This window comes from Schistocerca serialis, chromosome 3, assembly GCF_023864345.2.
Source record: "Schistocerca serialis cubense isolate TAMUIC-IGC-003099 chromosome 3, iqSchSeri2.2, whole genome shotgun sequence".
NCBI classification, from domain to species: domain Eukaryota; kingdom Metazoa; phylum Arthropoda; class Insecta; order Orthoptera; family Acrididae; genus Schistocerca; species Schistocerca serialis.
This window is the reverse complement of record NC_064640.1, coordinates 243,592,628-243,614,338: the sequence shown is the minus strand read 5'-3', so window position 1 is coordinate 243,614,338 and position 21,711 is coordinate 243,592,628.

Genomic DNA, 21,711 nt, shown 5'->3' with positions numbered 1-21,711 from the left:
ACTAATTTTTTTGCGGCGTAAGTCGATTCCATATTAACGGATTAGAATTTCTACCAAGTTGCGCTGCCACACGATTATTACAGTCCATACTGGACCTCCGTCAGTAGCCGCAGTTTAGTTTTAACCATCCGGTATATACTAGAGCCTTAGCTACTCAGGAAATAAGGTTTAAAGTTCTACCTTTTATTTATTTTAAAACGCGGGAAGTTCGTATCGTGCTGACGCTATTTTAGGCCTAATTTTTCGGTTGTACAAGTTTAGCGTTTTAACGCTAATTTTGATTGCATTACGTTACTGTATTAATAGTACATACATACAACAGTGTCCCACATAACTTTAGTGTCTCCTGTGATCTGTAGTTAACAGAATATTATCGTTATTATTCAGCTGAATTTCGTAAATAAATTTGTAAACAACTATGATTGCCAAGTGTTTGAGCTGCCATAGGGAAGTTAGTTCCAGGGTTCTGTGCAGCTGTCATGACGGTTTCATTGGGGGACTAATGGCATGGGAATTGGGGAAGTACTACATAGTACAGGATGTATCAAAAAGAATCATCCGATTAAAAAAAATTCATAACTATTTGTTATTTGAGATACATGCGTGAACAACGCACTGTTGGAGAGAGCAAACTCTCTAATTTTACATAGTTTCCGATACGTAGCAGCAGTGTGCACCTACTTCAGTTCTAGGGAACCTGGTGTCTGGACAACAGAAAACGTTTTGTGTTTACGTTTAGCATAAAAAATTGGAAATTTGTGGTTAGGTCTTATGGGACCAAACTGCTGAGGTCATCGGTCCCTAAGCCTACACACTACGTAATCTAACTTAAACTAACTTGCGTTATGGACAACACACACACCCATGCCCGAGGGAGGACTCGAACCTCCGACGGGGGGAGCCCCACGGACCGTGACAAGGCGCCCAAGACCGCGCAGCTACCCCGCGCGGCCTATGTTTTGCGCAATGCGAGCCAGTAATAACTATTTAGCATGACTTTAATACTAGGTATGGTGTAGATCCTCTTACAGCACACAGCATTAGACGATGGCATGAACAATTCCGATAACAGGTTGTTTGTGTAAAGGCAAACCGCCGGGCCGTCTCCGAGTGTCTGACACAGACATCGAACGTATCCGTCATTGTTTCAGCAAGCTCTTCGTGAAGGTGACAACAACGTGTGGAGTTCCGCAATTTCGTTCTTGGCACGATGGATGATGACAGTTTTCTTCCACATTTAGTGTTTAGTGATGAGGCAACGTTCCATTTAAAAGGAAAGGCGAACCGCCATAACGTGAGAATATAGGGTAAAGAACAACCGCATGAAGTAGTACAACATTAGGGACTCTCCAAAATTTAATGTGCTTTGAGCAGTTTCACGGGAAAAACGTATACGGTCCATTTTTCTGTACCGAGAACACTGTTACAGAAGCACGTATCTCGGTATGCTCGAGAACTTTCTTTCTTTTCCCACAGTTGGAGACTGATTCGAACGACTTCATTTACCAACAGAATGCGGCACCGCCACACTGGCACCTGGAAGTGTGGGAATTTTTAAATCATTGCTGAACGATGGATAGGTCGCACTAGACCAAACGGTTCAGCCTTGCATAACTGGCCTCCATGGTCACCGGACCTGACTATGTGATCACTTTTTGTGGGGGTTTGGCCAGCCGCGGTGGTCTAGCGGTTCTGGCGCTGCAGTCCGGAACCGCGGGACTGCTACGGTCGCAGGTTCGAATCCTGCCTCGGGCATGGGTGTGTGTGATGTCCTTAGGTTAGTTAGGTTTAAGTAGTTCTAAGTTCTAGGGGACTTATGACCTAAGATGTTGAGTCCCATAGTGCTCAGAGCCATTTGAACCATTTGTGGGGGTTTATAAAAGACTGTTTATGTGCCGGCGTTACCAACTACAATGAATGAACTGAGACATCGCATAACGGCAGCTGTGGAAACTGTAACTCAAGACATGCTCGCTGCAGCGTTGGAACAGTTTGAATACTGAATTGACGTATGCCGTGAATTATTACAGTCCATACTGGACCTCCGTCAGTAGCCGCAGTTTAGTCTCTGGTAAGGTAAGAAAAACAGTTTCCCGTTCATCAAAAAACAAAATTCACTGTATATATTAATTAGTTCCAGAAATTTAGATGTGCCAAATCGGATTTTTTATACAGCCTGTATGTTCCAGGGACAGGAAAATAGCTGAACAGGGAGGGAAGATTAGAGCCATCAGAGTGATTTCACGCGACGCTGCGGAAGCTTCGATGCACAGATGAAAGGTTTCAGAATGACACCGACAGAGCAAAGCTACAAACTGAAGGGTTACAATAGCCGTACTTATTCAATCTTTCACCGTAAGTCAAAAAATCCAAACAATTTTTCAGGCTGATCGTCTAAAGAGTTTCGACAGAAAAAGCCCAACACTTGGTACAGTGGCTGTAGCATATTCCAATCCTCAGCGATCATCTCGCTTTAGGTTTTAATTAGTTTCCCTAAATCACTTCCGGTGGATGCCGGGAGGTTGCTTAAAGTTACGGTCGAGTTGTTTTCTCATCCATGTCGAACCTAAAACTGTGCTCTGGCGCGAATGATCCCATCACCGACGGGATGTCAATCTCAAATCGTCCTTCACTGTTTTATCAACTTCATCCACGAAAGAGAGAGAGAGAGAGAGAGAGAGAGAGAGAGAGAGAGAGAGAGAGAGAGACAAAGGGCTGGGGGAGTGGGGGAGGGGAAGAAGAGACATGGAGGTGGTCGCCATTAGGCGAGCATTAGGCCTCGTCTAAATCATGTTTATATTTGGATAATCAAGTATTACCATCAGGCATGCAAAAATTTATCCTATGTGTGCAGGTATTGTGCTGGAATTGTTCCTTAAACATTAAACAAGGCCATGGCTAATTTATTTCCCAATCATTGTCCAACGCAACCGCTGTTCCTCGGCGTGAAAAACTATCATATTTTCCTTTTGAGTAACTTAACTTACTTGTGACATCGGCGTCTCTCCCATTGTTTCTCAAAACTGTTGTAATTTTTTGTTTAACAGCGTACAATGCAATCATCGTTTGAGAGAAGTCCTATGTCTGTCGAGGTGTAATCTTTTTTTGTGCTAAATGTTAAAGAGTCCCAAGATGAAGTTTATATAACATCTGATGTAAGGATTCCATGAAATACGCCAGTGCGAGTTTTCTTTGCAGGAAATAGTTTTTAACCTGCAACAAGATTTAGAAAATATTGGCCAGAAATTTTATTTGTAGTATTATTTGCCGTGGGGAACCCTGACTTATCTTCCACGATATTCGTCAAATGGCTCTGAGCACTATGGGACTTAACAGTTGAGGTTATCAGTCCCCTAGAACTTAGACCTACTTAAACCTAACTAAGCTAAGGACATCTCACACATCCATGCCCGAGGCAGTATTCGAATCTGCGACGTAGCAGCCGCGCGGTTTCGGACTGAAGCGCCTAGAACCGCTCGTCCACCACGGCCGGCTGCGATATTCGCCATTCCACCAGACAGATGTTGGTGAAAAAACATAATTTATTTCCTGTCCTTGAAGCTATTCGCTATACCAGTAAATCTGTTATTTAATGGCACTGTGCGGATCATGAATGGCGCTGTACGCCCAACGAAAGACACTTCCGATGCTGTGACTCACGCCACTGTGCCCTTGTTAGCCGTAGTGATTCACGCCTCAGTTCGCAGAACCGCTGCATGATTTAAAAATTTAGCCCACGCTACCGTTATTTCCCCTTTATTCCAGCAGACAAATCTGGAGCAACAGACTCCACCATTGTCTTTAATTTGGATTTCACTTCCCTTCAGAGCGTCTCCCATACTTCGTTCTTATAAACTAAATGTCTGCCTAGAATGGTTGGAATTTTATGAACTTTTAACAATGTGCGAAATCTATTTTCTAATTTTTAACATTTGCACTTATACAAGTTTACAATTATTCTATTTCGCTTCGATCTTCACTGATAATTTAAAACGACCTATATCCTGACTGGACCATGCAGCGTAGATCGAAGTTTGTTGAGAATACTACTTCGGAAACTTTTGATTTATGACAATCAGTCTTTTTAAATGAACTGAGCGCTACTGATTTCGTTAAACAATAAAGATGGCGAGCTATTTAACTGTTTATTACTTTGACAAAATAGCATCGCGCGGTGTTAAAACGACTATAGAGTTGGAAATAAAGGTTCATTTTATAGGTCGTAAGTGATATATACAGAATTGGAAGACTGTAACTAAGATAAAAGAAGTGTAAATTATTAGCACTTCCAGTTTGTGATTGAATAAGATTTAATTATCGCCTCTACAAAAGTAATGTTACGTAGTTAATTGTTTATTTGCACGTACGGGTCTGTAGTCGTGGTACACTGAAATTCCCACATCACAGACCAGTAGTATGCTGCTCGAGGAGCCAAACGCTGCAGCCCTTTGAAGTAGTTTATAACCCGATTTTTTTTTTCAGCAGCAGCACAAATGTTACAGCTGCGTCAGGCCCCCTCCAGATGACTTCCTTAGCCGTCTGGACTGGCCTGGCAACTGGAACAATTATGCTGTTTTGGCTCCCCTAACGATGAGCCACGGTACTGTGGCGGAGGTGTTTCATCGTGTACCGCGACTGTTGACATGTAGCAAACAAAAGTTACGTAACTCTTTTTTCGAGGTGACTTACCCTCGTCGAACCATACGTACTAAGTCCACCTCCATCAACAATTTCGAGCAAGTATTGTCGGTTCGATAACACTCGATTACAATAACTTTGTGGACAGTTGATACTTGACATTTGGAAACAGCCTTTTATGAATAAATGTCAGGGCCACAGGAAGTAGTTTGTCACATTTTGTCTAACTTCGTTTCCATAGAATAATTGTTTTTTACTGATATAAGGCGAACAGCAGAATCTTTATCCTGGCTAACACGAGGAAATAAGCGTGGAATCTAAGGAATAAATTAAACCAGCTAATGGGCTGGGAGCTGAAGCGGCGGCGGCGGCGGCGGCGGCGGCGACCTTCAGAAATTAAAGAGCGTAGTCCAGTGAATATTGTCCAAAGCTTTCTCCCAATCTATATAAATGCTATAAACGTAAGTTTGCCTTTCCGTAACCTATCTTCTAAGTTAAGTCGTACAGTCAGTACCGAGCGGTTCTAGGCGCTTCAGACCGGAACCGCGCTGCTGCTACGATCGCAGGTTCGAATCCTGCCTCAGGCATGGATGTGTGTGATATCCTTAGGTTAGTTAGGTTTAAGTAGTTCTAAGTTCTAGGGGACTTATGACCTCAGCAGTTGAGTCCCATAGTGCTCAGAGCCATTCGTACAGTCAGTATCGCCTCGCGTGTTCCAACATTTATCCAGATTTCAAACTTAACTCCCACGAAGTCGGCTTCTATCAGCTTTCCCATTCTTCTGTAAATGACTTATGTCAGTATTTTGCGACCGTGACTTATCAAACTTAGCTCGGTGGTATTAACACCTGTCAACATCTGTTTCTTTGTATCTATAATTATTACATTCTTCTTGAAATCCGAGGGTACTTGTCCTGTCTCATATTGCACACCAGGTGGAATAGTTTTGCCATGGCTTTCTCTCCCAGAAATACCAGGAGTCCTGACGGAATGTCGTCTGCTCCAGGGACCTAGTTTCGGCTTAGGTCTTGCACTGCTCTATTAGATTCTTCTCTTAGTATTTTGTGTCTTATCTCGTCATCTATCGCCTCTTGCATTTCTATAATACTGCCGTCAAGTTCATATCCCTAATACAATTACTACACATTCCTTCCATCTTTCAGGTTTCCATTCTTTGCTTAGTACTAGTTTTTCATCTGCGCTCTTGATATTCATACAGCTGCTTCTATTTTCTCCAAAGACCTCTTAAATTTTCCCGTAGTCGGTATCTATCTTTCCCCTATTTGTACATTCTTCTATGGACTTACATTTGTTCTATATCCACTCCTAGTTAGCCTTTTTCATTCCCTGCCAACTCCTTGTTTTAGATGATCGTATTCCTTCTCGTCTGCTTCATTTGCTGCATTTTTATATTTTCTCCTTTCATCAGTTAAATTCAGTATCTTCTGTTATATCCAAGGAGGTCTGCTAGACCTTGTAATTTTACCAAAAAATATATTTATGCTTTTAGCATATCTAAAGGGGAGCGGGCTTCGAAACTAGTAACTTCCCGTAGGATTAGTAACAGGTCAGACGAAGGTAAGCAAGCAATTACCCATGCTCCATCTGTGAACGGAAACATTTAGCATTATGAAAAATATTTTAGTATTATACAGGGATTTACAGAGAACGGGTAAAGATATTGAAATGCTGCTGAACCCAGTATGTCTAGTGGAAGAATGTTCCGGTGCACCCGTACCAACATGAGATGGACTAAACATTTCTAGAAATGCCTTTGCTCACTCCTGACATTGAGCAGACTCGCTGTTGACGTAGTACTTGCTGTCTTTACGCTTAGACGACTAAATCCAAGGGAATGGAGATAAGATATTAATATTCTACAAATGAAGTCGTTAGAGACACGGAGCACACGCTTGGATTGGAGGCAGATATGGACGACCGTTTCAAAGGAATCACAACAGCATTTGCCTTAAGCGATTTAGAAAAACAGTGGACGTCCCAAACCTGGATGGCAAGGTGGGGTTGTAACTCGACTCTTAACTACGAGTCAACTGTCTCTCAATCTGTTCAAAGGGCTTTCTAATTGAACTTTTATTTGTCGTACATTTTTCTCAGAAGAGCTTCTTAGACCTAAATGGGATTCCGTCACCTCCTGCCCGCAAAGCGTCTTGAAAACGGGACTGAAGTCCCAGTAACAACATCGATTTGCAGTCTGAATAGGACACCGTAAACGAGCTCGAATCAGCCACACCATAACGAAGATGGAAAAGACAAACGACTGAGCAATGATCTTGAAACGAATCATTTGTGACCTACAATAATTCGTGATAGTGCTTTTTAAGGAACAGTTTGCACCAAATCTCTAGGAAGATTTTAAATCACTTTACACATCCATCTTCACACACCATCCTTCACAAACTATGACTGTACTTAAGACTAGAGTACAAAGAGCTCATATAATGTCCGACACTGACACCCTACAGAGTGAATTGATACACTTAAGAAATATTCCATGAGAATGGATATACAAAGTATCAAATCAAGAGAGCTCTGCAGGCGCATTCTCTAGACTAACCAAAAGAAGAAAGATTTAAAGTCTACGGCCTGTCTACCATAGGTGGGAAATCTCTTCAAAAATTCCAAGAATAATGAAGCACAAAGTGTGTGTTATCTTCCTTCCACCGGTCATGACTGCAGCTCTTCTAGGATCTGTGAAGGATGCTCTGCTTTTATGAAAAGTGGGTGTATATGAAATTTCGTGTGAGTGTGGTAAAGGGTACATAGAACAAACAATACGCATTGTAAAATAACGTTGCATTGAACACCAGTAATATACCCGCCTTCTACATCCTAATAAATCAGCATTGGCTGAACATTGTATTTCTAAGGGCCACTCCATAGATAACGAGACGTTTCAGATACTGGCCACAGATTCATCCTACTGAGATTCAGTGGTCAAGGAAGCTATGGAAATAAAATTAGCAGAGATGAGAGTTTCCACTTCGACAAATCATGGAAAACCCTCATTTCACGTCGCCGCTCTCAAAGGAAATATTTTAAATCTTCATATCGTCCATAATTATAAACACACTTCGTAAGTAAACATGTGGATTCGCTGATTCTGCGCTTGCATTTTTTTGCTCTTAGACGCAAAGAGTTTAATCTGTGATTGACGCTCTTGTTAATAAGTGTAATCGGACGCATGCGCGTTTACTCCACCGTGTGTAAAGTGATTTAGAAACTTGCGAGCGACTCACCTTGAGAATGGCTAAAAAGCTGTCAGCCGAAATATCGGAACATTAATTAAAAATTTCCCTGATGCATGCTCGAAAAAGGATGGAACACACTTTGTACATGTTGGAAAATCACATTCTGATGATTGCATCCTCGTCTGTATGAGCATTTCTATAATATATTGTTGAGAACAGGTCTACCACAGAATACTATGAATTTTCTCTTGAATTTACGCTTATCCATCCATTGTCCTTGGCCCATAAGAATAACTATTTTGAGATGATAGGGTAACCAAATCATTCTCACGCAATCAACAATAATTGCCTTGCAGTGTGCATTATTGTTCTAGCCTACTGAAACCAAGCCTTATGGAAAATAATTATACGGCTGGCGACAATAAGGAAAAGATTGATTCCCCTTGAAATATTAATACAAAGCTTTTCTGTGTTCGTGTGACTCAACACGAATTGCCAAGTAATTTTACCCTCTCTTGATTCTCGAAAACTAACGTCCGACAACCACTATGGTACGACAGCCTCTCATGCTGTCACTTGCAACTGAATACAGACAGTTTATAATCTGTTTTAGGATTACTGGCTGTTGAGTAAAGATAGCTGTTCACATAATTTGTGGGATGAAAATGGATGTCATCCGACATTCAAAATTTATCCTGACGCTCGATGTCCTCGTTTGTGTGTTCTCAATCGTTGGCAGAATAGTGAACGCGGAGATCATCTTCCTTCAGTTCTAGCACGATCTGCAGCTTGCACGAAACGAAGTTGAAAAGCCATTAAGGGTTTGACTAACAATAGTGGTATTTCATAGAAGGGATTCGTTTCCACTATGAGAACAAAGGCAGTGCTGCTCCTACAGCACTCTTCTAGAAAGATAAAATAGTCTATTTTAACCTCGGATTTGCACACATTTTTTATCTGCTAGGAATAAACGAAATGCGCTATCTATATCAGTTGAGCTACACTATTTACAAGTACGTGTGTATTTCCACGTCTTTAAAGCAAATAGTAACGTCGAATTTCGGAGAATTATTTGATGGATCTCACCATTTCTAGTCTCCTCTGGGCAAACCTTTTCTCTGCGCTCAAAGGTAATGAGATATCTCTAACAATGATCTTCATGCTGTCCAGCATGCTTTCCGAAAACATGAATCATTTGAAGCATAACTCGCTCTTTTCTTACATGATATCCTGAAGGCGATGGCTCAAGAGATGGGCAGTTGCAGTATTTTTTGTCTTACGGAAAATACTCTCAGTTCCACACTTGCTATCGAAAGTACAATCGTAAGGGTTATCAAGCAAAATCTGTGAGTGGATAGAAGATTTCTTTGCAAGGAGAACGCAGCATGTCATCCTGGGCGAAGAGTCATCGAAGGATGTGAAAATAACTTCAGGTGTGTCTCAGGAAAGTGTGTTGGGACCCTTGCAATCCATGTTGTATATTAATGACCTTGTGGACAATATTAATAGTAACGTCAGACTTTTCGCACATGATGCAGTTATCTATAATGATCTATCTGATAAGCCTGCACAAATGTTCAACCAGATGTTGATAAGATTTTGAAGTGGTGCAAAGATTGGTAACTTGCTTTAAATGTTCAAAAATGTAAAACTGTGCACTTCACGAAACGATTAAACGTATCCTCTGACTACAGTATCAGTGAATCACAAATGGACTATCAACTCCTACGAATACCTCGGTGTAACAATTTGTAGTTATATGAAATGAAACGATCACACCCTCAATCTTAGATAACTCAAGTGGTAGACTTCGATTCATTGATAGAATATTAGGGAAATACAATTAGTCTGCAAAGGAGATTGCCTGCAAATCACGCGTGCGTTTGTTCCTAGAATATTGATCTAGGGTGTGGATCCCGCAGCAAAGAAGACTAACGGGGCATACTGGACGCATACAGAGAAGAGCAGCACGAATGGTCACAGGTTTTCTTTATCTATGGGAGAGCGTCACCGAGATACTGAAAACTGAAGTGGCGGGCGCTGGGCGATAGACGCAAATTGTCCCGTCAAAGCGTACTTACAAAGTTTCAAGAAGAGCTTTAAGTCATGACTGAAGGAACATACTATAACTTCCAGCGTATCATTCCAACAGGGACTGCCAAGGTAAGACTAATTACAGTGCGCATGGAGGCGATGAAGCTATCATTCTTCCAGTGATCCATACGTGGGTGGAGCAGGAACAAGGCCAAATAACTGAAATAATGGAAAGCCACTTCAGAGTGGCTTGCAGAGTATGGATGTAGACGTACAATCTATCTCTTCTTTTAGCGAAGTAGTGCTGAATTTCTCCCAGATTAGATTTAGCGCTTCATTAGGAATGCAATCTGCTCACCTATTCTTCAATAACACCAGACTTCAAAAGCTATTCTCTTTTGTCTGAACTGTTTAGCGTCCACGATTCACTTCCATACACGGCTACACTTCGGACAAATACCTCCAGTTTGCAATCGAAGTTAGCCAATTTTTCTTTCAGAAACACTTTACGTGCTATATATACATATATATATATATACACACACACACACACACACTAAGATGGTATCTGTTCTTTCGGACATGTCAGAAAGAACAGATACCATCGGTGACCATGCAGATCGTTAGAATGAAATTACAATGAAATGAACACCGTTAACTGCTTAGAGGCGTTGACACATTTTCATCTGTCCCCGCTGACGTATGTCAACGCCTCTAAGCAGTTAAGGGTGTTCATTTCATTGTAACTTTACTTGCTGTTGCCAGTCTGCGTTTTATATCGTCTTTACTTCTTCCATTACCAATTACTTCGCTCCCAAAATAAAGGAACGTTCGTCTTACTTTCAGTCTCACTTTCCAGTTTAATTCCTCCAGTACTGTCTGCTTTAATTCGGATGCATTCCATTGCCCTTATTTTATTGTTGTTGATATTCGTCTTATAACCCTTTTCAAAACGTTATTCAATTCTTAAAATGAATCTTCCAAGTCCTTTGCCCTCTCTGACAATTACTAAGTCGCCGGCAAACCTCAGAGGTTTGATTTCTTCTTTCCGAACGATAAGTCTCTTTCCAAATTTCTCCTTGGTGCCCACTATGTCTTGCTTAATGTGCAGATTGAGTAACACGGTATCTTGTATATAACAATAATTCTAATGTATATCTCAGGAAAAATTGTAGTCGCTTGTTCTGCTACAGAGTTACAGAGCATGTCGCAATGGTCTTAGAATTTCCAGCAAATACATCAGTTAAGGCACATGATGCATTTACAGAAGCAGTCTCGGAACGTTACTTCTGGGAAAAGTGGCGTCATCTCACAGGATTTCTCTTTCCGAATTACGCCACGCCCACACCTGCACGGAGTTGCGTGCTTCGATGAAGCGCGTCACATTTCCTTGGACCCGTGGACAGGCATCTGTGTCAGTCTTGATGCAGGCAGATTTCATTGTTTACCACCGTCAATCTGTATATGCAAAAGTGTAGTAGAGACGAATTACCTGTTCCTGTTTTGAGATTTTGAAGATTATAGTTTTGCTGAATATTTCCCAGGCGGTATAGCAGCTTGCCAAATATGGCAAATCTCAGCTTTAGCTAGACCTTAGTTTTCACGTGTTTCAAATTACTAAGAACTATGGGATTTAACATTTGAGGTCATCAGTCCCCTAGACTTAGAACTACTTAAACCTAACTAACCTAAGGACATCACGCACATCCATGCCCGAGGCAGGATTCGAACCTGCGACCGTAGCAAGCGCGCGTGGTTCCAGACTGAAGCGCCTAGAACCGCTCGGTCACAACGGTTGGCCCCACGTTAGTTTTAATTTACCTTGCAAACAAAGTATGTTGCAATGAGAAAAGCTAACACTTCATTTTCGGATAAAATCGAACCGTGATTATAGTTGTTGACAAGTGTGTACTTAATCATAGCGGAAACGGATAGGCGGAAGTATAGCAGATTACACGGGAAAAAACTCAGTCTGCCACCTTCTCCTTCAAGAGCTAGAAATAACGAAGACTTCCAGAGAAGCAAAAAATTGCTTGCATTAATCGCCCCTAAAATGATGCTAAATGACGATGCACCTTTTTTCCCTTCATTTGGGGAGCGCGTGTTGTCCAGTGCAGAATATCCGGACGTATGATACAGGATTTAAGGGTGACATTCGGGTAAGAAACAACATGTGGCATCCAGTATTGATTATATCCGAAAAGCGAAAGCACATAAAATTAACAAAAATGTAAATTCAATTGCAAGAATTTCTTTTGTTTGTTTGGTTTGTGGGGCGCTCAACTGCGTGGTTATCAGCGCAAGAATTTCTCCATCATCCTACACGACGCGCGGCTTTCCAGCCATCACTCTTGATAACACTCATTTACGCATTGCAACCCATTCCGTGGTGCATATCGTCTGGTTAATATTAACTACCTGCGTAACGGAAGGCGGTATTTTGCGGTCATCAGTTTTGAGTTCTTGCCTGTACTCCATGAAGTAATAGCTGATGTGATCATTTTAGTGTCTTAAGTATATTCCCGGCGGCTTCCGAATACCATTATTAATACTCTTCGCCGTTAAATTTCTATCGGAAATTCAGTGCTCTGTGCCAAGGGACCAACGTGATATGAAACAAATAGCATCGTTCATAGGTGAAACAGTTTGAAAACCGATGAATGACACACACGCTCTTATGTTACTAGGAATATTTACACCACACCTTTTCTGTAAATTATTTTCACACAACACACAGCTATACTACCAATCGAACGTTGTAAGGTTCACAATAGTCACCAGGCGAAATGTTTCTGCCATTTCCATTTTAAAAACGTATTTTGAACTCAAGGTTTAGGTGAAGTACAGCGATCTGAGAAAGGGAGCATAATTAGTTTGAAACATGACCTCTTATGGACTGGTATCGGGATATTTGGCAGAATATAGGTGTATCACCAGTATATTCTACAGGGCATACAGATAATCTTTGCAGGATGGAATGGTCTTTCTGACTAATGCTTGCCGCAGCGGCGGCTTACTTTTAGGTGCTGTGAATTTGAGAGTAATGGCATTAGCGAGAAGGATTACCCGTTTCTTTCTTAGGTACAGAGAAGTAAACAGGAAGCTGCTGGCGCTGAAATGTGACGATAGCGAGCAATTTTCCCGACTCCAATTAAGGCAAACAATGGCTTGGGGAGAGCGGGAGTGGGAAGAAGCGGAAGGGGCAGGAGTGGAGTTTCTTCACCCTACTCACTACTGTGTCTTGTGGATAAACGGCTTGCAGAAAGACAACAAAAAGGGCCTTTGTAGACGAGAAAATCCAAGTACCATCGGATTCGGGACAGCACGAGTTCGCAGGAAACAGGTTACGCATAATTATAAGCATTGCGCAACACTCTCGACAAAAAAATATCTTAAAATGGGAATAGAGTATCACATAATAATTAAAAGACCGGTAACCTTGAAGGTTATACTTACCTGTTGCTGGACATTAAAGAGGAATTCTACTGGAACTCGTGTAGCAAGAGAAGCAACTGTAGCTGTATTTTGCTATTTGCTCGTAGAACAAGTTCTACCGTCAGTAGCAGTGGTAAATAGTAGCTGTTTTCTTCATTTCAGTGTTTGAAGCGACTAAGAGTCCAATAAGAATTCTAATAATAAGTTACGTGTGTTTTCAGTGCACAAGTGAGCAGGCAGAGAAATAATGGGTGTAATTTATCAAACTCATTCAGACCACTCTTCAAGAGGAACAATTGTATTCCTGCCTTCACGGCACATAAGCAGTACGACCAATAATATAAGTAAACGTCGCAGATGAAGTTCAAGAATCTCACAACCGAAAAAGCAAGACGCAATGCCGAAAGAAGTGTCCGCACTGCGTTCAAACTATATAGGGGCCGTTACATTATGAATACAGATTAACATTTTTGTATCCCCGTCAAAGAACGACGTCGCTTCGTACGCCGGTCAGGGCGGCATAGATACTTTTGGAGAAGTGTATCGTTCACAACGGCGCCACCGCAAGGGCATAGCTAGAAAAAGCCATTCGACAGTCCCATCGCCGCAGACATGCAATTTCTTGCAGTCTACGAAGCCCTCAGCGGGTGCATTCAACTGATGTCGCTATTTTCACGCTAACGTTGTTACTGAATCACACAATCTCTGAAAGCAATTCTAAATAGGAACCTAAAGGAGACATTTCTGCTTAGAAACAGAGGCAAGAAACAGACCTCAGATTATGGGAACGACCCGCAGTGGGTCTAAAGGCGTGCTAGGGAGCTCCTACGATTGCAAAAACAGCTTCACTGCAAATTAAATCTTAGCCAAAGCACCACAAAGAAACAAACTGAGCGAAGCCAAAATTAATGTAAGGGGGGCTATGCGTGAAGCGTTCAACGTATTCAAAAGTAAAATTCTATCTATCGACGTGACAGAAAATTCTATGAAGTTTTGGTTTCACGCTAAATCAATAAGAGGATCTATGACATATGCCCAGACAATGCTCGACACAGAGGATGACGCACAAAAAGCCGAAATACTAAACTTTTTCGAAAACTGTTTCATAGAGGAAGATGGCTCTGTAGTTCCTCGTAAATCTCACACGAACGACAAAATGACATATCGAAGTAAGTGACCATGAGATAGAAAAGCAACTGAAATCTCTCAACAGAGGAAAGGCCACTGGACTTTACCGCGTACCAAATGACTAGACTTAGAACTACTTAAACCTAACTAACCTAAGGACATCACACACATCCATGCCCGAGGCGAGATTCGAACCTGCGACCGTAGCAGCAGCGTGGTTCCGTACTGAAGCGCCTAGAACCGCTCGGTCACATCGGCCGGCTCAAGCGAAGTTGTCAATAGACTTACACAACAGTTGAAGGTAATTATTGAGAAACCATATACTGAGAAACCAAAGTCAAATTTGTTCTCGTGGCAAACTGTCTATACCTGCAGAAATAGTTCAGGTCCGTATAATTTTGCAATTTAATTCACTGAAATTAATGGAAGAGCAGACAACACCACCGATAAATGAACACTTCGGCTGCAGATGATTTATGGTAACTGTAAATTACTACAAAGTTTTTGAAAGCATTAAGAACTGGTTATGTGAAGGAGATACAGTATTGTTTACTAGATATAGCTATCGTGACTGGGTATTTCCATGGGTCACCTGATTCATTCCAGGCGTAAGCAGGAATGGTTTCTTTTGTTTTCTTGTCGTATACGAAGGTTTTTGAAAATGAAGTAAATTTTTATACTTTATCCCACAGTTAAATATTTTACTTTCATTTCGCAAGATTCTAAATATATTTTTGGTTTAAAATGTTGTCGAGCCGTTGACAAGCTCTCTGCTCGAATAATAATAAAAAAATTAAAATTAGGGCACAAAATGTTGGTACGGAAACACTGACACCAACATTTACAGCAACATGATAGATAGTGCTGAAATAACACGGAGGAACACTTCGCTCCAGCTTTCTAATCTACTATACACGCAGGAAGCAAGAAACGATACCCTAACATTGGATGACATCTGAAGTAACATTTTTACAACGAAAGAGATAGTAAATGAAACCCTTCAGAACTCTCATTAACACACAACTGTACTTACGGAACCACTTTGTCAACGGAAAACCAGCATCAAACATCAACCAACTTACAGGATGAATCTGTAGTTTACCACTTAAATTAATTAAAATTGCAGTGATCAATCTTATCACCGCCCACCTAAAGGCATGGTAGTCCAACGACTAAGGATAGGTTAAAGTTAGATATAGTGGGAAGTTCGGTGGCAGGAGGGACAAGACTTTTGGTCAGGCAAATACAGGGTTATAAATACAAATTAAATAGGGGTAATGCAGGAGTAGGTTTAATAATGAATAAAAAAATAGGAGTGCGGGTAAGCTACTACAAACAGCATAGTGAACGCATTATTGTGACCAAGATAGACACGAAGCCCATGCCTACTACAGTAGTACAAGTTTATATGCCAACTAGCTCTGCAGATGAAGAAATTGATGAAATATATGATGAAATAAAAGAAATTATTCAGATAGTGAAGGGAGACGAAAATTTAATAGTCATGGGTGACTGGAATTCAGTAGTAGGAAAAGGGAGAGAAGGAAACGTAGTAAGTGAATATGGATTGGGGGTAAGAAATTAAAGAAGCAGCCGCTTGGTAGAATTTTGTACAGAGCTCAACTTAATCATAGCTAACACTTGGTTCTAGAATCATAAAACAAGGTTGTATACATGGAAGAAGCCTGGAGATACTGACAGGTTTCAGATAGATTATATAATGGTAAGACAGAGATTTAGGAACCAGGTTTTAAATTTTAGGACATTTCCAGGGGCAGATGTGGACTCTGACCACAATCTATTGATTATGAACTGTAGATTAAAACTGAAGAAACTGCAAAAAGGTGGGAATTTAAGGAGATGGGATCTGGTCAAACTGATTAAACCAGAGGTTGTACAGAGTTTCAGGGAGAGCATAAGGGAACAATTGAAAGGAATAGGGGAAATAAACACAGTAGAAGAAGGATGGGTAGCTTTGAGGGATGAAGTAGTGAAGGCAGCAGAGGATGAAGTGTGTAAAAAGACGAGGGTTAGTAGAAATCCTTGGGTAACAGAAGAAATATTGAATTTAATTGATGAAAGGAGAAAATATAAAAATGCAGTAAATGAAGCAGTCGAAAAGGAATACAAACGTCTCAAAAAGGAGATCGACAGGAAGTGCAGAATGGCTAAGCAGGGATGGCTAGAGGACAAATGTAAGGATGTAGAGGCTTATCTCACTAGGGGGTAAGATACTACAGGAAAATTTTAGACACCTTTGGAGAAAAGAGAACCACTTGTATGAATATCAAGAGCTCAGATGGAAACCCAGTTCCAAGTAAAGAAGGTAAAGCAGAAAGGTGGAATGAGTATATGGAGGGTCTGTACAGGGGCGATGTACTTGAGGACAATACTATGGAAATGGGAGAGGATGGAGAAAAAGATGAAATGGGAGATATGATACTGCGTGAAGAGGTTGGCAGAGCACTGAAAGACCTGAGTCGAAACAAGGCCCCAGGAATAGACAACATTCCATTAGAACTGCTGACAGCCTTGGGAGAGCCAGTCCTGACAATACTCTACCATCTGGTGAGCAAGATGTATGAGACAGGCGAAATACCCTCGGACTTCAAGAAAAATAGTATAATTCCAATCCCAAAGAAAGCAGGTGTTGGCAGATGTGAAAATCACCGAACTATCAGTTTAATAAGTCACGGCTGCAAAATACTAACGCGAATTCTTTACAGACGAATGGAAAAACTAGTAGAAGCCGACCTCGGTGAAGATCAGTTTGGATTCCATAGAAATTGTAACACGTGAGGCAATACTGAACCTACGACTTATCTTAGAAAATAGATTAAGGATAGACAAACCTACGTTTCTAGCATTTGTAGACTTAGATAAAGCTTTTGACAATGTTGACTGGAAAACTCTCTTTCAAACTCTGAAGGTGGCAAGGGTAAAATACAGGGAGCGAAAGGCTATTTGCAACATGTACAGAAACCAGATGGCAGTTGTAAGAGTCGAGGGATATGAAACGGAAGCAGTGGTTGGGAAAGGAGTGAGACAGTGTTGTAGCCTCTCCCCGATGTTATTCAACCTGTATATTGAGCAAGCAGTAAAGGAAACAAAAGAAAAATTCAGAGTAGGTATTAAAATCCACGGAGAAGAAGTAAAAACTTTGAGGTTCGCCGATGACATTGTAATTCTGTCAGAGACAGCAAAGGACTTTGAAGAGCAGCTGAACGGAATGGACAGTGTCTTGAAAGGAGGATATAAGATGAACATCAACAAATGCAAAACAAGGATAATGGAATGTAGTCGAATTAAGTCAGGTGATGCTGAGGGAATTAGATTACGAAATGAGACACTTAAAGTAGTAAAGGAGTTTTGCTATTTGGGGGGCAAAATAACTGATGATTGTCGAAGTAGAGAGGATATAAAAAGTAGACTGGCAATGGCAAGGAAAGCGTTTCTGAAGAAGACAAATTTAACATCGAGTATAGATTTATGTGTCAGGAAGTCATTTCTGAAAGTATTTGTATGGAGTGTAGCCATGTATGGAAGTGAAACATGAACGATAAATAGTTTCGACTCAAGGGCTCACCAATTTAGTATTGGAGGGCAGCGTGGAGGGTAAAATTCGTAGAGGGAGACCAAGAGATGAATACACCAAGCAGATTCAGAAGGATGCAGTAGGTACTGGGAGATGAAGAAGCTTGCACAGGATAGAGTAGAATGGAGAGCTGCATCAAACCAGTCTCAGGACTGAAGACAACAACAACAACAACAGTCCACCGACACGCCAAACATACAGTTTTTCCTGGTATATATTCTACAATTTCTTTATTCGTATCGGGATACACGCAAATGACACGCTGCTGCTGTAGAATAACAGGTGGTCGTCTGGGTCTCGATAGCTCAGGTCTGGGGAATTTGGGGTCCTAGACGTCAATATGAATTCATCATTACGCTCCCCAAATAACCGTAATACGACTCCGGCCTGAGAGCTCAAACTATCCCTGCTGGAAAATGTCTGCTATGCGGGGAAGCTTCAGTACCAATCACTTGTTGGAAGGACTCCCAAGAAAGACGCATTGTGTAACACTGCGATCGCCAGCGTGAAGTGTCCGACAGTGTAACTACGAAACTTTGAGGCTGTAGGCTGTTATACTTTTTTTAATAGTCAGAACATCTTTTTTTGCTTCCGAGTGCTTTTCATGTTGTTCGTGCTAACGTTTATAGCGACGCCCTCTTTACAGCCCCCCCCCCTCCTCCTCCTCCTCCTCCCTCCCTCCCTTCGCAAAAATAATTTTACAAACTTTGGGAACAGGTTGCTTACACCAAAATAAGGAAACGTTCATACAAACGTATGTCCCAAGATACTTCGTTTTCGAGTTATTAGTGAAAGTTCACAATTTAGGAGATTGAAGCTAATCAACACAAACACACAAATGTTCGGAATGTACTTCTCTTGCTTCCAAGCACGCATGCACTCGTTGAATCATGGGCTGTTGAACCGCTTCAAATACTCCCTGACGGTTTCGAATGGTTTCGCAAGCTTCCATGACACGTCGATGTAGAGTTTCTGCATTCGGATGGTCTGCTGCATAGACCAGTTTTTTAAGGTGCCCCAGATATAGTAATGCAAAGGACTGGAGTCGGGAGGAACGTGCGGGCCGTGGAACTGGTCTTCCTCTACCTATCCATTTGTCATGGTAGATACCAGCCACTGCATCTCTAACGCAGGCTTGAACGTGCTGGAGCTTCATCATGCTTAAACCACATGTTTCTTCTTATTTGCAGGAGCACATCTAGTACGTCTTGAAAGGTTTTTCGAAAAGTCCCTGTAACAGCACCTATAGGACGTTCTGGGATAACGTACAGCCCTACCAGACAGTCACCTACAAATTCAGCTCACACATTGACCTTAAACTGATGCTGATGTCTAGTCTCTACTGTAGCGCGAGGACTGCCATTGGCTCATATGTTGGCTGTGGAAATTTCTTATTACATATCTTCCAAGCGTTTACTTGTCTGTAAACAAACGTGAAGAGACAAACACAGATTAGCAATTTGTTCAACAAACTATAAGCTGAAGTTCTCCCATGGTGGTGATCGGCAGGCGCAAATCATTGCACACGTTGAAGATGATACGAATGAATGAGTTGCTCGCCAAATATCCTTCATGCTGAACTTGGAGATGTACCACATGTGAAGGCCAGTTGTCTTGCACTGATGCCTGGCTCTTCATCGACAGCCTGTGGGACATGCTCTTCCTGGTCAGACATACGAGCAGCATTTGGTCTGCCTCGATCCATAGTCTGTAGTGGTATGGATGCTGTATCGGCAACGTGACAATACGTAGCACGAAAGGTTGGACGACTTGTCTGTCTTCGATCTGGAAACGCCGTCTGATAGAGCCGTGCAGCCTCGAGTCCATTACCATTCGTGTGGGCGTACGTGTAACTCGTGTCTGCCTGCTTACGAAATGAGAATCTTGCCACGGTTGGACGGAACACTTTTACTTAACTCTACCTGTAGTATATATGCACAACAGTCACGCTGAAGATGAATAAGTAAGTCTTCCTGACAACACAACACCATCTAGGATACAGTGAGCCAAATGTGTGCATAGATAACTGAAGTTGTTGGGTAGTTATCTGGAAAGCCATTGGACAATGTTCATTAATAACTCTAAAACAGAAGGGTTTTCGGTGACCTATTTTTATCAACTGTTTTCGTTTCTGTTTTAGGAACCAAATCCGAACGGTTGTGGAAGTATTTTTCAAAGAATATATAATCATATCCGCATTTTCAGTGTAAGGGTCAGCTGGTTGACAAAGTCGAATGCATGCAGTAACTTTCGAGGTCAGTCACAGAAAGCTGAAACGACAGGCAGACGGCTCGCCTACCTGAGTGCACCTGCCGCATTTTTTGGTCGCTATGAGGGGCGCGTGGCCTGCATTCCATCCCTGCCTGCAGCCAGGGTGCCCTTCTGGCTGACCTTACAATCTCCTCTCATCGAAAACCATGTAGCGCAGCTCACTACCCTATTTACACTTACGTTTGAATTCCAAAAAACCTTCGTTCCACATAATTTGTACGTTACTGCTACCGACTAGTATTACCATAGTTATCAGCACCACAATGATCTCTTGTTACCCAAATTGATTCTCTCTTTCCAAACGTTTATACCGTCATACAGGCTCCATTGTTTTCATGATATTTGTTATTGTTACTTTGACTTTGATGACGGACACAAATGTTAGTTATTAGGGAGGAAAGTCCTGTGCTCTATCTGTCTGAACTGTATAAGCTTTGTTCTCCGTGGTATCGTTTTTTTAACTGTTTGCGTACCGTATACTACGAAGCGAAGATTAAGGATTGGCTAAACGAGAGTGGAAAACACAATAAGGGTTACACTGAAGCTGGCTGGTGTACCAGTCGAAAGGTCCCATCGGGACTCGCTTACGTCCCTTCCTCGCAAGTTAGCGTGTTGCACATTAAGCTATACGAACAGGTCTTACCCCAAACCGACTGTTTAAACTAAATTAATATTATAAGTTTAAAAGAGTTTGTCTCGACCACCACACAGTCAACACAGGCATTACTATTTTGACGGTGGCCTTATACACTGAAGAGCCAAAGAAATTGGTACACATGCCTAATATGGTGTACGGACCCCGGGAGTACGCAAAAGTGCCGCAACACGACGTAGCATGGACTCGACTAATGTCTGAAGTGGTGCTGGAGGGAACTGACACTATGAATCCTTCAGGGCTGTCAGTAAATCCGTAAGAGTACGAGGGGGTGGAGATCTCTTCTGAGCAGCACGTTGCAAGGCATCCCAGATATGCTCAATAACATTGAGGATTTTGGTGTTCAGCGGCAGTGTTTTAACTCAGAATGGTGTTCCTGGAGCCACTCTGTAGCAGTTCTGGACGTGTGGGGTGTCGCATTGGCCTGCTGAAATTGCTCAAGTCCTTCGGAATGTACAATGGACATGAACGGCTGCAGGTGATCAGACAGGATGCTTACGTACGTGCCACCTGTCAGAATCGTATCTAGAAGTAGCAGGGATTCCATATCACTCCAACTGCATACGTCCCACACCACTACAGAGACTCCAGCTTGAATAGTCCCCTGCTGACACGCAGGGTCCATGGATTCATGAGGTTTTCTCCATACCCGTAAACGTCCATCGTCTCGATACAATTTGAAACGACACTCGTCCAACCAGGCAACATGTTCCCAGTCTTCAACGGTCCAATGCCGGTTTTGACGG